Source organism: Entelurus aequoreus, linkage group LG17, assembly GCF_033978785.1.
Source record: "Entelurus aequoreus isolate RoL-2023_Sb linkage group LG17, RoL_Eaeq_v1.1, whole genome shotgun sequence".
Taxonomy (NCBI): Eukaryota; Metazoa; Chordata; class Actinopteri; order Syngnathiformes; family Syngnathidae; genus Entelurus; species Entelurus aequoreus.
In genome coordinates, this window is record NC_084747.1 from 32844478 (window position 1) to 32860979 (window position 16502).

The 16502-nt window shown below is 39.6% G+C and overlaps 1 protein-coding gene across 6 annotated transcripts in view; it reads left to right on the top strand.

The window, feature by feature from the left end:
- msh3 (mutS homolog 3 (E. coli)) overlaps window positions 1-16502 on the top strand; it is a 96762-nt gene that overhangs the window by 46842 nt on the left and 33418 nt on the right. The window lies entirely within an intron of this gene.

Consider the following 16502-nt stretch of genomic DNA (forward strand, 5'->3'; position numbering starts at 1 on the left):
TGTCATTCAAATTTGAACTTTACAGCACAGATAAGAACGAAATTTCGTTACATAAACTCATGGTAGTGCAGGATAAAAAAGCAATAAGGTGCATATATAAATAAATAAATATATATAAATAATATATAATTATATATATAAACTAAATAAATATATATAAATATATATAAATAAATAAATAGATTACTGTACAGATAAATATATTGCACTTTTCCACATGCGTCCACGTTTATGGATGTATGTTATATTATCTTTTTGTATTCCAGCGAGTTAATCCATTTTGGGGGAGTTACAGTGGTTAACTTGTTTTTACATGTGTATGACTGTTGATGTCAAAAAGTTATATGCGTCATGAATCAACTTAATTCGTCATTAAAGTTAAGCTTGAGTGTTGTTGTTCATCCCTTCTATGTTAGACAATGGTTCACTTAATTTCCCCCAGGGATCAATAAAGTACTTTCTATTCTATTCTATTCCATTCTATTCTACTATAACAGTTAAGAATTTAAAAATGTTACTCTAAAAATTCCCTATAGAGTAAATATCATCATTGGGTTTCATTTGCAGTTTGCCGGTTGAGTTCAATGGATTGCCATTTCTCTCGATCTTGTGCCTTTCTGACACATTCACAGTAGCTGAGCCTGGTCCAGTCTCTGATGTTGGTCGTCTATGTTGCCCTGGGTCTCCATTTTCCTCTCTTTACATCCATCATCGTTTTAATAGCTGTTTTTGTAACAGCTGTCTATAGAGTAAATATAGGTTTCATGATAGTGACGGTTTAAGAAAAAAAAACCAGACACATTATAGTTTGTCCGCTGTACGCCAATGATCCACAAGTTCAGTTGAAGACCGTAATGTTGAGCTTCTCAGCAATTGAACTACATTTTTTTTTCAGAAAAAGTGGCCATGATAAACTTGCACGTCAGGTTTAGAGTCAACATTTGTTTCGAAATTAGGAAGCAATTATTGCATGCTCTAGGTAAAGGAATCATATTGCAGAGGCTGATTGTGTTTGATCGTGTGGGAGGGGTTAGTTCCTGTATTGTTGAGCCTGGGGATTTGATTGGGGGTGAAGGTTATTATTCCTGTCTATTAGAAAAATGCATCTGAGAGCTAATTAGTGTCCGCAGAGAAAAGAGTGCTGTCCTGTCTTTACCTCATCCGTCGCCTCTATCATCCTATTAGTTTCTAATTTGGACTGAAGTCACAGAAAGAAAGTTTTGTAAGTCCCTCTCCTATGGCATGTGATGTTTAATTTTGTTAGTTTTGTGCTCTAATGAATGACAAGGAAATGGATGGTGTGGATAGTTTAGAAGCAGATATGGTGAGGGGTAATAAAATGCTGCGTGGGTGTTTAATGGACTATCCTGTCTGAACTGATCCCCATGATTGATTGTCAATGAGCTTTAAAGCAGTGTGCTGTTTCACACAGTTTTAGATGCCACGCCATATATAAACAATGAGGAAAACAATTTTTTGATCTTATAAATATACAAACAGTCCAGAATTGTTATCATAGGTTTATTGTAACATACAGAAATATAATACAAAACTAAAAATTAATATTAAATTGGGGATTTATATTTGATTGAGGAAACTCCTGTAAATAGTTGATCGTTTATGTGCCCATGAAAGGTAAACAAATTTTGCTCTCTGAGGATACTTTAAACACCCAACTTGTTTTTTGGATCAAAACACTTGTCCCAGATACAGTCTCTCCCACTTAATTATAATAATGGATTAGATTTATATAACACTTTTTTAGACACTCAAAGCGCTTCACAGAGATCTGAGAACTCATCATTCATTCACACCACATTCACACGATGTGGTGGTAAGCTGCATTTGTAGCCACAACTGCCCTGCGGCAGACTGACGGAAGTGTGGCTACCAATTTGCGCCTGCGGCCCCTCCGACCGCCACAAAACATTCATACACCAGTGTGAGCGGCACTCACTACCTTTCCATGCACTAAATTAGTCCGATTTTATTTATATATAAATAGTTAGGTTTTTGTATTTTCACACCAATGTGTTAAGTCCAAGTGTCCATGCACTTTCTCTAATGCAACTATTGGTCATACGCCATGTGCCTCCCATACACTGAGGGGCATTCAATCGATCGCAACTAGACTGTTTGATTTGTCTTAGAAGAGGTTTTGCCTCTCATCTGTGTAGGCTTTGTCAGTTCATGCTCAAAGACTCAGATTGGTCAGATCTAGTGTAGACTTAGATTGGTCAGATCTAGTCTAGCGGCTGGTGGCTTCCTGTCCACAATCTTTACATTTTTGTTTTCAAAAGAGTGCTGTTTCTCCCTGAGTCGCAAGTAGACAGCTGAGTCTTGGCCTGAAGAGTTTGTCCGTCTATGCTGTGCCATGTGTCTGCTTTGTGGTTGTTTTGTTTCCCCAATATATGAATCAGTGCATACATCATTTCACTGGATAGTCTACACCAGATTGTTTTTGTGGGTGTGGGGTGTCCGGTCTTTAGGATGCACTAGTCACTGTCTCAAGGTGTTGCCTGGTTTGAAGATGTGTTGGTTAAGAATTATTCTGAGTTTCTTAGATAGACCTGATACATATGGAATGACAATATTTTTGCAGATGTCACATTTTTCCTTCTCATCCACTGTTCTTCTTGTTTCTGGAACTGGATGCACGTTTCACAAACAACTAGCTGGGGTAACCACAGGTTTTAAGGGATTCCTTCAAATGTCTATGCTCTTTCTCTTTGGCCTGTGGGCTGGTAAGAATGTTATCAGCTCTGTGTTGTACAGCTGATATGTTGTGCTGTAGCAAAGACTGACCGGCGTATTTCATTCATAAGACTCTGTCGATTGATGAAAGGAGTTTTGAATCCGAAGGAAAGGACCGTTTGTGCCATGGTTGATACTGTTCCAGATGAAGTTTGCAATGGTCTGAACTATCTTGCAAGTTGTGCAGAATACAGTTTGCAGTGCATAAATGGAGCGTGAAGAGGTTTGTGTACGCTTTATTATTCGCCTTTAATATACCTTCTTTATTATCTTTCATCTAATTCGTATTTCATTCGGGAGTCTGAATTACGCCAGCATTTTACATTTCCTTAGCTGTTCTGTTCTTTTAATTTGTGAAGCAAATAAAATTTCTGACAAATGTTGCTACGTTTTTATTGTATGGTATCTGCTTCCGGGTTGTATCCCACATGTTGAGACTGGCTCATACGTGATACGAAGGGTCCTTTCCGGCCGTACACACCAACTCAAGATATCTGGTTTTCAATCCAGGTGCGTTAGTCCAAAGGTAACAATCAACCGCCGTAGTTATGGAGCTTCATGCAAAATTTCATCTTATCCGGATTGTTTGTCTTTGCTAAGTGTCTATGGAAGACTTTACTGCATTAAGGGGCTGATGAACATGCCCTGTAGAGCCAGATGTTTTAATGTTTAGGTTTCTTATTCTGTCTGTCTCTGTTACAATAAGCCTACTGTTAAAGTTCTGAACTTTTCATATCTTTTGTAAGGGGGTATATCCTGCTGAAAAGCTCTATTAGTTGCATAACAAGGCTATTTTTTAACAGAAATTTGTAACGTTCACAAAAGAAATGGAGCAAAAACAAATGCTCACTGCAGAGGGCGCTGATCCTCATGAGGATATTTACAAATGCGGCATGGGATCAAATACAAAATGTACTTTTTTCCCAATCTGTATGATACTCTACAGTACATGAATAGATTAGTTTTTTCGCTCTTCGGCTGCAGACTACAGTCGTGTAATCCAGCAGGTGCCGCGTATATGTGATGCAAATGTGCATGTATGCAGCTCCAGTGTGTGTTTTCCTGCATGAAGTCCTGAAGGTTACAAAACTTCCATCCCTTCATGGTCGTTATGGAAACAGACGCCAAAAAGAGGCATTTCAAAGTGTGTTTTGAAATGGACTTGATGTCACCACTGGTGCAGGCAAGCAATTAGATATTATTGTTTATTCATCTAAGTGTTAAACAAATGTGTGAAATATCTGGAAAGTTCCGAGATAGTGTTTATGCATCATTATCCTCCTCATTTGAGCAGCGCTGAATCCCAAATGGGTTCCTGGGTTTTTAAAGTGCCGCAGTAGGTGTCAGACCGCCTGTTCCCTCTTGTAGGCGGTGCACATGTCTGCTCTGGTCTATCGCAGCAGGTGCAAGTCTAAAATCAGATATGTCGCAGGATATGCTCTCACACAGAAGTCCAAACTGCCAAGATAAGCAGTGTGTGAAGCATATAGTATTGTGTAACTTCTTACATTGGACACTCAGTATGGAGGTTAATTTGTGTCTGGTTTTTGGTGCAATATCTACATAGGTGTATAGAGGCCCATTTCCAGCAACTATCACTCCAGTGTTCTAGTGGTACAATGTGTTTGCTCATTGGCTCAGAAGGCTAATTGATGATTAGAAAACCCTTGTGCAACCATGTTCACACATCTGAAAACAGTTTAGCTCGTTACAGAGGCTACAAAACTGACCTTCCTTTGAGCAGATTGAGTTTCTGGAGCATCACGTTTGTGGGGTCAATTAAACGCTCAAAATGGCCAGAAAAAGAGAACTTTCATCTGAAACTCGACAGTCTATTCTTGTTCTTAGAAATGAAGGCTATTCCACAAAATTGTTTGGGTGACCCCAAACTTTTGAACGGTAGTGTATGTATATATATATATATATATATATATATATATATATATATATATATATATATATATATATATATATATATATATATATATATATATATATATATATATATATATATATATATATATTAGTTTTTTTTTAATAATATAATATTTGCTAACAATTTTATTTTCAATGAAATCTCACCGCATGGGCTCAGGAACACTTCAGAAAACCACTGTCAGTAACTACAGTTAGTTGCAACATCTGTAAGTGCAAGTTAAAACTCTACTTTGCAAATCGAAAGCCATTTATCAACAATACCCGGAAATGCTGCAGGCTTCGCTGGGCCCGAGCTCATCTAAGATGAACTGATGCAAAGTGGAAAAGTGTTCTGTAGTCTGACAAGTCAAAAGCGACATCGGTGTGTAAAGGATATCACCACATGGGCCCAGGAACACTTCAGAAAACCACTGTCAGTAACTACAGTTGGTCTCTACATCTGTAAGTGCAAGTTAAAACTCTACTATGCAAAGCGAAAGCCATTTATCAACAACACCCAGAAACGCTGCCGGCTTCGCTGGGCCTAAGCTCATCTAAGATGGACTGATGAAAAGTGTTCTGTGGTCTGACAAGTCCACATTTCAAATTGTTTTTGGAAACTGTGGACGTCGTGTCCTCCAGAACAAAGAGGAAAAGAACCATCTGGATTGTTATAGGCGCAAAGTTCAAAAGCCAGCATCTGTGATGGTATGGGGGTGTATTAGTGGCCAAGGCATGGGTAACTTACACATCTGTGAAGGCACCAATAATGCTGAAAGGTACATACAGGTTTTGAAGCAACATATGTTGCCATCCAAGCAACGTTATCATGGACGCCCCTGCTTATTTCAGCAAGGCAATGCCTAGCCATGTGTTACAACAGCGTGGCTTCATAGTAAAAGAGTGAATTGTTGGAATTGTGGCTGAGCATATCCAAATCTAAATTTACAACAAGACCTGCACTCCATGAGTATATCAATAAGTGCATTTCACACTAACCTTACAGTTATTATTTGAGCTGAAATTAAGCATTATTTTACATTTTTAAAAATATATGACTAAAAGGTCATATGAAGAAAATGTAATAACCCGTTAACTGCTACCAATCAAATGGTGAATAAGATACTCTTTAGGGTTCATATGTTTGTAAATCTGACTGTGATGAAGTCAGTGCCTCACCAGCCATGAACCTCACCGCACGTCACTGATATATATACATATCAATCAATCAATCAATCAATGTTTATTTATACAGCCCTAAATCACAAGTGTCTCAAAGGGCTGTACAAGCCACAACGACATCCTATATACTGTATATATATATACAGTATATAAGCATATGTACTGTATATGTATATATCAGTGACGTGCGGTGAGGTTCATGGCTGGTGAGGCACTGACTTCATCACAGTCAGATTTACAAACATATGAACCCTAAAGAGTATCTTATTCACCATTTGATTGGCAGCAGTTAACGGGTTATGTTTAAAAGCTCATACCAGCATTCTTCCCTGCTTGGCACTCAGCATCAAGGGTTGGAATTGGGGGTTAAATCACAAAAAATATTCCCGGGCGTGGCGCCGCTGCTGCCCACTGCTCCCCTCACCTCCCAGGGGGTGATCAAGGGATGGGTCAAATGCAGAGGACAAATTTCACCACACCTAGTGTGTGTGTGACAATCATTGGTACTTTAACTTAACTTTAACTTTACACATACAAACTGTAGCACACAAAAAAACACATTTAATAAAAAAAAACGTTATTATGGTCTTACCTTTACTTATAAATGAAGTCCATGCGCTGCTGTTGTGCTGGATTAATGCACCCCCGCCGTAGAATGCACCCCCTGACGGGAGTGTTATATGAACTAAAGCCCACACTTAAACATTCCACGTGCAAGATTGAATCTATTTAGAAAAGTTGTTTAATAAGAAGCCAAAAAGTGCAAAAACAATAAGGTTCGTGTGGAGGAGTTGTACCTAATGTTGTGGCCCTGCAGTCATTCACAACTCCTCCAACACGAACATTATTCTTTTTGCACTTTTTGGCTTCTTATTAAATAACTTTTTTAAATAGATTCAATCTTGCACGTGGAAAGTTTAAGTGTGGGCTTTAGTTGATATAACACTCCCGTCAGGGGGTGCATTCTACGGCGGGGGTGCATTAACCGGCACAAGGAGGCGGGATTACTGCGAGCCTCAGCCAGTGTGTCTTCGCAGCAGTTTTATGATTGCTCAGCACAAAAAATACGTTACACACATACAGTTGTTGACAAAATACATTGTACATTATATACCGCAGCTAACTAAACTATGGAAATGTATAATATAGTTCATATAGCAATACGGTCTCACTGCACAGCAGGCCAGCAGTTAGCCGAGTCCGCAATCCATGTTGAGGCACAACTGAGTGACGTGCCTCAACTGGCTGCTGATCACCGCACCATCTCTTCTCAGTATTTGAACGGCAAATGTGAAAATTCGGTGATTTTGAATAAAAATAATCTAAAACTGGTGAAGTTAAATGGAAAATAACTTTATAGTATAATCACTGGATACATACAGTATAACAATTTAATAAATTTTTTTTCTTTCCATGACGGCACGTGAGGCCCCGCCTCACCTGCCTCCAGTGACTGCACGTCACTGGTATATATGTATGTATATTTATATACACTAAACAAAAATATAATTGCAACACTTGTTTTTGCTCCCATTTCTCATGTTAAACTCAAAGATCTAAAACTTTTACTCTATACATAAAAACCTATTCCTCTGAGATATTGTTCACAAATCCGTCTAAATATATGTTAGTGAGCATATTTTATTTTCCAAGATAATCCATCCCACCTCACAGGTGTGGCATATCAAGATGCTGATTAAACAGTATGATTATTGCACAGGTGTGCCTTAGGCTGCCCACAATAAAAGGCCACTCTGAAGTAGTTTTATCACACAGCACAATGTCACAAATCTTGCAAAATTTGAGGGAGCGTGCAGTTGGCATGCTGACTGCAGGAATGTCCACCAGAGTTGTTGCCCGTTATTTGAATGTGGCAGTACACCCAACCAGTCTCACAACCGCAGACCACGTGTAACCACACCAGCCCGTGACCTCCACATCCAGCAGGTGCACTTCCACGATTGTCTTAGACCAGCCACTCGGACAGCTGCTGTAACAATTGGTTTGCATATCCAAATAATGTCTGCACAAATTATGAAAAACTGCCTCAGGAAAGCTCATTTGCATGCTTGTTGTCCTCATCGGGGTCTCGATCTGACTGCAGTTCGTCGTCGTAACCGACTTGAATGGGCAAATGCTCACATTCAATGGCGTCTGGCACGTTGGAGAGGTGTTCTCTCCCGGTTTTCACTGTTCAGGGCAGATGGTAGACAGCGTGTGTGGCGTTGTGTGGGAGAGTGGTTTGCTGATGTCAACATTGTGAATTGAGTGGCCCATGGTGGGGGTGGAGTTACGGTATATTATGGGCAGGCGTATGTTATGGACAAAAGAACGCAAGTGCATTTTATTGATGGTGTTTTGAATGCACACAGATACCGTGACTAGATCCTGATGCCCATTTTTGTGCCATTCACTCGAAACCATCACCTCATGTTGCAGCATGACAATGCATAGCCCCATGTTGGAAGGATCTGTACACAATTCCTGGAAGCTGAAAACATCCCAGTTCTTGCATGGCCAGCATACTCGCTGGACATGTCACCCATTGAGCATGTCTGGTATGCAGTGGATCGGCATATACGACAGTGTGGACATGACACAGATGTCTCCTAGAAGATAATAAAAAGATGTACAAGAGGCATCATTGTGGGAAAAAAATGTTTCTCAGCTTTTATTTCCCCTTTACCAAAAAGTGGCATGTCCAAAATTATTTGTACCCTCTGCAAACTGTCACAGTCCATGGGAAAATCCTACATTTTATACCATTCCAAAGAGTCCAAGCAGTTCTAAAGCATCTTAATTACGGTACCCTGATTCACTGGAACAGTTGTTTTAATAAACTGAAAAGGTGAAAAACACCACCTCTCTTCAGTTGGTTTGTGGACAGGGTGGAAAATCTCACAGGACGTGGTCGGATGCCGAAAGTGACACCTGTGCTGGCCAGGAGGTTTGTGAGAAGAGTGAAAAATAATCCAAGGATCACCACAAAGGCCATTTTGGTAAATCTTGGCTCTACTGGTGGCAACATCTCAAGGCGGACCGTCCAACGGACACAACACACTTCTGACTGCCATTTACGCAGGCCAAGGAAGACACCCTTCTCCTGATAACGAACTTTGAACTTTGGCCTTTGCAAATGTTCATCTGGACAAAGAACAATATTTCTGGTGTTCTGTTTTATGATGACATAAAAATGTAAATGTTTGTCTACAATAATGTATTCTTCATTTGGCGTAAAAACGGAGATGCCTTCAACCTTAAGGACATCATCCCTATTGTCAAACATGGTGGTTGGAACCTAATGCTTTGGGGGTGTTTTTCAACTAATTAACCAGGGAACCTAATCACAGTAAACAGCACCATTTAAAAAAGAGCAATACATCGAGATTCTCAACAAGTCTGCACAGACTTTTGACCTTGGGCACCAGTGGACATTTCAACACAACGACCCAACACAAACGGCAAAAGTGGTGAAGAAATGATTCGCGGACAAAAACATTAACGTTTTGCAGTGGCCTCGTCGGAGTCCTGACTTGAATCTAATTGAGAATCTGTAGAGGGAACTAAAGATCAGGGTGATGACTAGGAGACCTTGCAACTTGAAAGAGTTGGAGCTCCTCGCTAAAGATGAATGGGCAAAAATACCAGGCAAGACATGCAAAAAGGTGGTCTGCAATTATACGAAGCGTCTGATTGCTCTAATAGCCAATAAAGGGTTTTCTATTGATTATTGAGAAGTGTATGAATAATTTTGGACATGCCACTTTTTGTTTAAATGTAAATAAAAGCATACAAAGCAAAACATTTTTTTCCACAATGATACCTCTTGTGGGCAGCACGGTGGATTGATTGATTGATTTAAACTTTTATTAGTAGATTGCACAGTGAAGTACATATTCCGTACAATTGACCACTAAATGGTAACACCCGAATAAGTTTTTCAACTTGTTTAAGTCGGGGTCCACTTAAATTGATTCATGATACAGATATATACTATTATCATAATACAGTCATCACACAAGATAATCATCAGAGTATATACATATATACATTGAATTATTTACATTATTTACAATCCGGGGTGTGGGATATCGAGGGGGGGGGGTTAGGTTTGGTTGGTATCAACACTTCAGTCATCAACAATTGCATCATCAGAGAAATGGACATTGGAACAGTGTATGACTGACTTGGTAGGATATGTACAGCAAGTAGTGGACACAGAGAGAGATCAGAAAGTATAAGAAAAAGTGTCTACATTTGATTATTTACATTTAATTATTTACAATCCGTAGAGGTATGATGTGGAAGGGAGGGTGTTAGTTTAGGGTTGAATTAGTGCGGTTTTGAAGGAGGATAGAGATGCCCTTTCTTTTACACCTGTTAGGAGTGCATTCCATATTGATGTGGCATAAAAAGAGAATGAGTTAAGACCTTTGTTAGATCGGAATCTGGGTTTAACGTGGTTAGTGGAGCTCCCTCTGGTATTGTGGTTAAGAAAGTAGTTTGACATGTACTTCGGTATCAGGGAGGTGTAGCGGATTTTATGGGACAGGGGTTAGTCAGTGCATGTGCCTCACAATACAAAGGTCCTGAGTTCAATCCCGGGATCGGGATCTTTCTGTGGCATATCAAGATGCTGATTAAACAGTATGATTATTGCACAGGTGTGCCTTAGGCTGCCCACAATAAAAGGCCACTCTGTGCATGCAGTTGGCATGCTGACTTCAGGAATGTCTACCAGAGTTGTTGCCCGTTATTTGAATGTGGCAGTACACCCAATCTGTTTGCATGTTCTACCAGTAAGTGCGTGGGTTCCCTCCGGGTAGTCCAGCTTCCTCCCACCTCCAAAGACATGCACCTGGGGATAGGTTGATTGGCAACGCAAACAATTGGCCCTAGTGTGTGAATTTGAGTGTGAATGCTGTCTGTCTATCTGTGTTGGCCCTGCGATGAGGTGGCGACTTGTCCAGGGTCTACCCCGCCTTCCGCCCGAATGCAGCTGAGATAGGCTCCAGCAACCCCGAAAGGAACAAGCGGTAGAAAATGGATGGATGGATGGATACCCCTTGTTTCATTATCTTCTGCGTAACGCCTGTGTCATTCCCAATCAAGAAAATTTGGTGGTTGAATTAAAAGTAACTTTATGTCGAAATTTGCCAGGGGTATGAATACTTGTGTGCTTATATAGTGTGTGTGTGTGTGTGTGTGTGTGTGTGTGTGTGTGTGTGTGTGTGTGTGTGTGTGTGTGTGTGTGTGTGTGTGTGTGTGTGTGTATATATATATATATATATATATGTGTATTAGGGCTGGACGATTATGGCAAAAATAATCATAATTATATTGATAGATATTGTTATCACGATTAATAACACAATTATTCATTATTTTGGAAAACTTTCGTATTTATTGCACTACCAAAACTCATCTTTAATTTAAAAAAATATACAAACAAGTATTGAATAATCCACAACAAGTAAAATAACTATGCAATAAATAAAATTAAGTTTTTCTGTTTTACACCTATTTTACCACCATAGAGTATATGCTTTTTGTGTAAAATATAATGTTATAAAATGTTTCTCAATTTAAAGCAAAAATCCTCACATTTATTGGTGCAATACATCTTTGGACAATTTTGACCAGTATTTTGAGTCAAAGCATAATAATTTTATGAATGTATCAGTAAGTGCTTTAAGTACATTATGCTTGTCTAACGCACTTATTTGAAACCTTTATTTCGTTTGCGCAGTCAGACCGGATGTGGTGTACCGTGCTATTATCGTGAAGGGGGGAAGTGTGCTGTACTGTTTTTCTCAGCTTGATGAGTAAAAAAAGGACTGTCAAGTTGCGCCTGCAGGATACTGTTTTCCTGTTTTTACATTGATGTTACATCCATGATGTCGTTGCCGCTGTTTCGAGTTACCGTATCGACATTGTTGTCATGATCCGTTGCCCGGGTCATGTTTTGTTTGCTTTTTCTTAGTTGTTTATTTCTGTTTCAGCACCCTCGTTGGGTTTCCGAGTTGCCATGGGTGCTGATTTTCATCACCTGCCTCTGATTAGTTTATTGGGATGCTCACCTGCTCCTGGTCACTAATCAGAGAGCTATTTATTCATGCCTCGCGCCACACTCTGTCTGGCAGTGTCACTCGCTTTTTGCGACAGCTTGCGTTTTTGGTTTCTCCTATTTGTCACTCACCGTTGATCGTTCCTGAGTTAAGCTTTGCCGAAGATTTTTCCCCTCACTTATTGATGAATAAAGGAGCATCTTACCTGCATGTTGCCTCCCTGCCTTCCTTTTTGCCTCTTGGGGACACAACCACCGCAACCATGCGGCCAAGACGTAACAATTGTTTAGTTTGGGACGTGTTTTGGGGATGAAAGAGCGGTCCAGACACATTATTATGTATAAATATGTACTGTATGTATGTGTATATATATATATGTATATGTATGTATATATATATATATATATGTATATGTATATATATATAAAATGTATAGGTGTATATATAGGCATATGTGTGTATATATATATATATTTGTATGTGTATACATAAATATGTATATTTATGTGTATATACATGTATATAAAACGTTTAATCAGCCTTAGTCTCTCGCAACTGCCCCAATGAAGACCACTGATCTATACCACAAGGAAGTGTGATAAATGTAGATTAAATCTTAGGTCTCCTTATGATTTTTAAAACTAAACATAAGAAATGGCAAACTGCTGGTAGGTTACACAATTCTAAAAAAAAAAAAAAAAATAAGGACAGTTTTAACTTTTACTTTTTTAGGGAGTTAAAGTTCCTGTGCAGCATTAATAGCATTATTCCAGACAGAAGACTTTAGCAATGTAATAGGGTTTTTTAAGCTCTGGCTTCTCCTTGGCATGAGGTAGATCACCTCGACTTGGTCATTTGGTAAGTGGATCGCCTGCTGAAAAAGTGTGTGTGCACCCCTGTGCTAGACAAAGGCAGGGCTGCACTGCGAGGCAGTTTCCCAGTTACCCTTTATTCAGTACTTTCTCTGTGTCTCTGTTCAATGCTGTCTCTGTACTGCACCATGTTTCTACCTAAAAATCTGATTAGAGTAACATTTACGGATATACTCCTCTAGTACTTGTCGGACAGAAACGATTGTGTTCAACACCAGGCGGGTGAAATAGATTTAGGGTTCCACACAGCCATCCCACTTCTTTTACAGCTCTGATACTACTTCTGAAGCTTGTCGAAAATTGTAGTGTGAATTAACAAAACAAACTTTTTGACACAGCTTTTCAACTGTTGGTGTTCCTAATTTTGTGGTCAGTGAGGGAACACATCTCCCTAATAGAAAAACAATGCTTTTAAAGAGCTGATATATTTAAAAAATAAAGTATTCATTAATGTTAATGCATGCCATTATGCTCTACATGTGTGTGTCTTCCTGTAAGTTGTATTTAAGCTTTCATTTAGTGATCTCTCCACTTATGGTCCTGCCGCTAAAATGCCATAGGACTGTTTGATTATGCATGCAAACATGAGTGACAGCAGCACTTTAATGGAACTATTACTATGACCAGCATGATAATGGGATTGTGAATCCAGTGAGGCTGAATTTAAAACTCATGAAAAGAACAACACTAAATGCATGTTTTCTGGAAAGTTGTAAGTGATAATAAATGGAGACTACCTTCACCATTAATGTTTTGGATGGAATGTGAGATTTGCAAACAGGCACTGATAGTGCACGTCCTCCTGTCTGCCGACAGACGCGCGCCCTTTTCATTGGATTGTGCCCTTGTCTTACACACACACACACACACACACACACACACACACACACACACACACACACACACACACACACACACACACACACACACACACACACACACACACACACACACACACACACACACACACACACACACACACACACACACACACACGGCCATAATTTCCCCTGAGCCTTTGCTATGCCCGCACACACTCCTGTTGTAAATTAGCTAATGTAATGCAGCTGCATGCCCGCCACGCCCTACGCCCCTCTACCATATAGCGTGTGGCGTAACCATGGTAATAGGGGAGGATTAATGTCTGTGTGCTTCATTGAATGTTAGAATGTCGAGAGTCAATCAGGAGAGGAGAAGACACGCTTGAATGTGAATGGGAGACTGTCTTTGGAATTTATGTACATTTAAAAAAAAAAAAACAACTACAGTGGCACTCACTTGACTGCTTATCTCCTCCAAGGCCAAACACATTTTCATACAATCTACAATTGTATACTTGTGGGCATGAATGTCATCTATTTTGAGCTACAAAATTATTTGATCTGTTATTTTTCCAGGGTGGATGTACTTCTTAAATTATCTTTGAAAACAAGAATTGGGTGCACATTTTTTTTTAGTTTATGTTGGATTTTCCTTAATTTAGACAGGATCAAAATCATACATACAGTACGTGCTAAACACTATATGATTAATCTTTTCATAGTTAGAGCTGAAGGTTCCAGATAGCCCTATTAACTTATCACTAGTGACCACGACCGCTGGTAGTTTTTCCTTCGGGGTGTAGCAGTATGCCATAATCATATATTTTTTTCCCCCCAGGAATATAAATTACTTTTTTTCCACATTATTGGCTTTAGTGTTATGGTTGTGATTCAGCATTGTTGGCGTGATCCCAGGATGCAAAGAAGGCAGGTGGTGTGAGAGTAGAAGGTCCCTTTATTAGGTACCAGGAAATCAAGCATTACAAAAGAAAAAATTGCATTTACACATTTCACCAGAACACAGACTCGGAGCAGTTGGTAACGTCCAATGGGTTTTGGTCTAGGTCAGAGGTGTCAAACGTATGGCCCGTCCAATGAACAGGTTTAATACGGCCCGCAAAATAAGTTTAAGTATAAATTTAAGCTGTAGTTTTTTCATTAAATAACCTGCTGTTCTAAATGTGTCCACTGAATGTCGCAATAGCAATTCCAGTGTAACCCACATCACACTGTTTAGGATGACATGTCAGCTGACTTTAAGCGCCCTGTGGATTGGCTTCCGCTACTCCAATCAGCGCAAGTACTAGCAATCAGCTGCTCCTGTTGCGGCTGGTGGCAGACGAATGCTGTAGTGACGCACCATATCTTTTTTTATTGTAAATTATCCACTCAACAGATAAAGTAACAAAACGGTAAGATGCAAAGATTCAAGCCAACATGACCATTATCTTTGTTGTTAAAATTATGTGCAGCACTTGCAATTTGTTGACTGCATGAAATGCACTCTGAACTCCATTGTAAAAATGTGTTGTTTCTTCTATTTTATTTTATGCATAAATCTACGATGTTCACATTGGTTAAAGGCCTACTGAATTGAGATTTTCTTATTTAAACGGGGATAGCAGATCCATTCTATGTGTCATACTTGATAATTTCGCGATATTGCCATATTTTTGCTGAAAGGATTTAGTAGAGAACATCGACGATAAAGTTCACAACTTTTGGTCGCTGATAAAAAAAGCCTTGCCTGTACCGGAAGTAGCGTGACGTCACAGATTGAAGAGCTCCTCACATCTGCACATTGTTTTCAATCATGGACGCCAGCAGCGTGAGCGATTCGGACCGATAAAGCGACGATAACCCCATTAATTTGAGCGAGGATGAAAGATTCGTGGATGAGGAAAGTGAAGGATTAGAGGGCAGTGAAAGCGATTCAGATAGGGAAGATGCTGTGAGAGGCGGGTGGGACCTGATATTCAGCTGGGAATGACTAAAACAGTAAATAAACACAAGACATATATATACTCTATTAGCCACAACACAACCAGGCTTATATTTAATATGCCACAAATTAATCCCGCATAACAAACACCTCCCCCCTCCTGTCCATATAACCCGCCAATACAACTCAAACACCCGCACAACACACTCAATCCCACAGCCCAAAGTACAGTTCACTTCCGTAAAGTTCATACAGCACATATATTTCCCCAAAGTTACGTACGTGACATGCACATAGCGGCACGCACGTACGGGCAAGCGATTAAATGTTTGGAAGAAAGCTGCGTACTCACGGTAGCGCGTCTGCAATCCAACTCAAAGTCCTCCTGGTTGTGTTGCTGTAGCCAGCCGCTAATACACCGATCCCACCTACAGCTTTCTTCTTTGCTGTCTTCATTGTCCATTAAACAAATTGCAAAAGATTCACCAACACAGATGTCCAGAATACTGTGGAATTTTGCGATGAAAACAGAGCTGTTTGTATTGGGACACAATGGTGTCCCAATACTTCCACACAATCCGTGACGTCACGCGCAAACGTCATCATACCGAGACGTTTTCAGCCGGATATTTCCCCGGAAATTTAAAATTGCACTTTATAAGTTAACCCGGCCGTATTGGCATGTGTTGCAATGTTAAGATTTCATCATTGATGTATAAACTAACAGACTGTGTAGTCGGTAGTAGTGGGTTTCAGTAGGCCTTTAAGTTTCTAGTTATGTCGCCTTTAATTCGGTCATTTTGACAATTGTTTTGATTATATTATAATTGTAAGATTTGAATGATGATACATTAATGTGTTGTGGCAGTTGTGGATGTCAGTTGAGGAAACACTTGTTTTCTTTTCCAAACATGTCTTTAATGGTGAACTGCCAACATCAGAATGC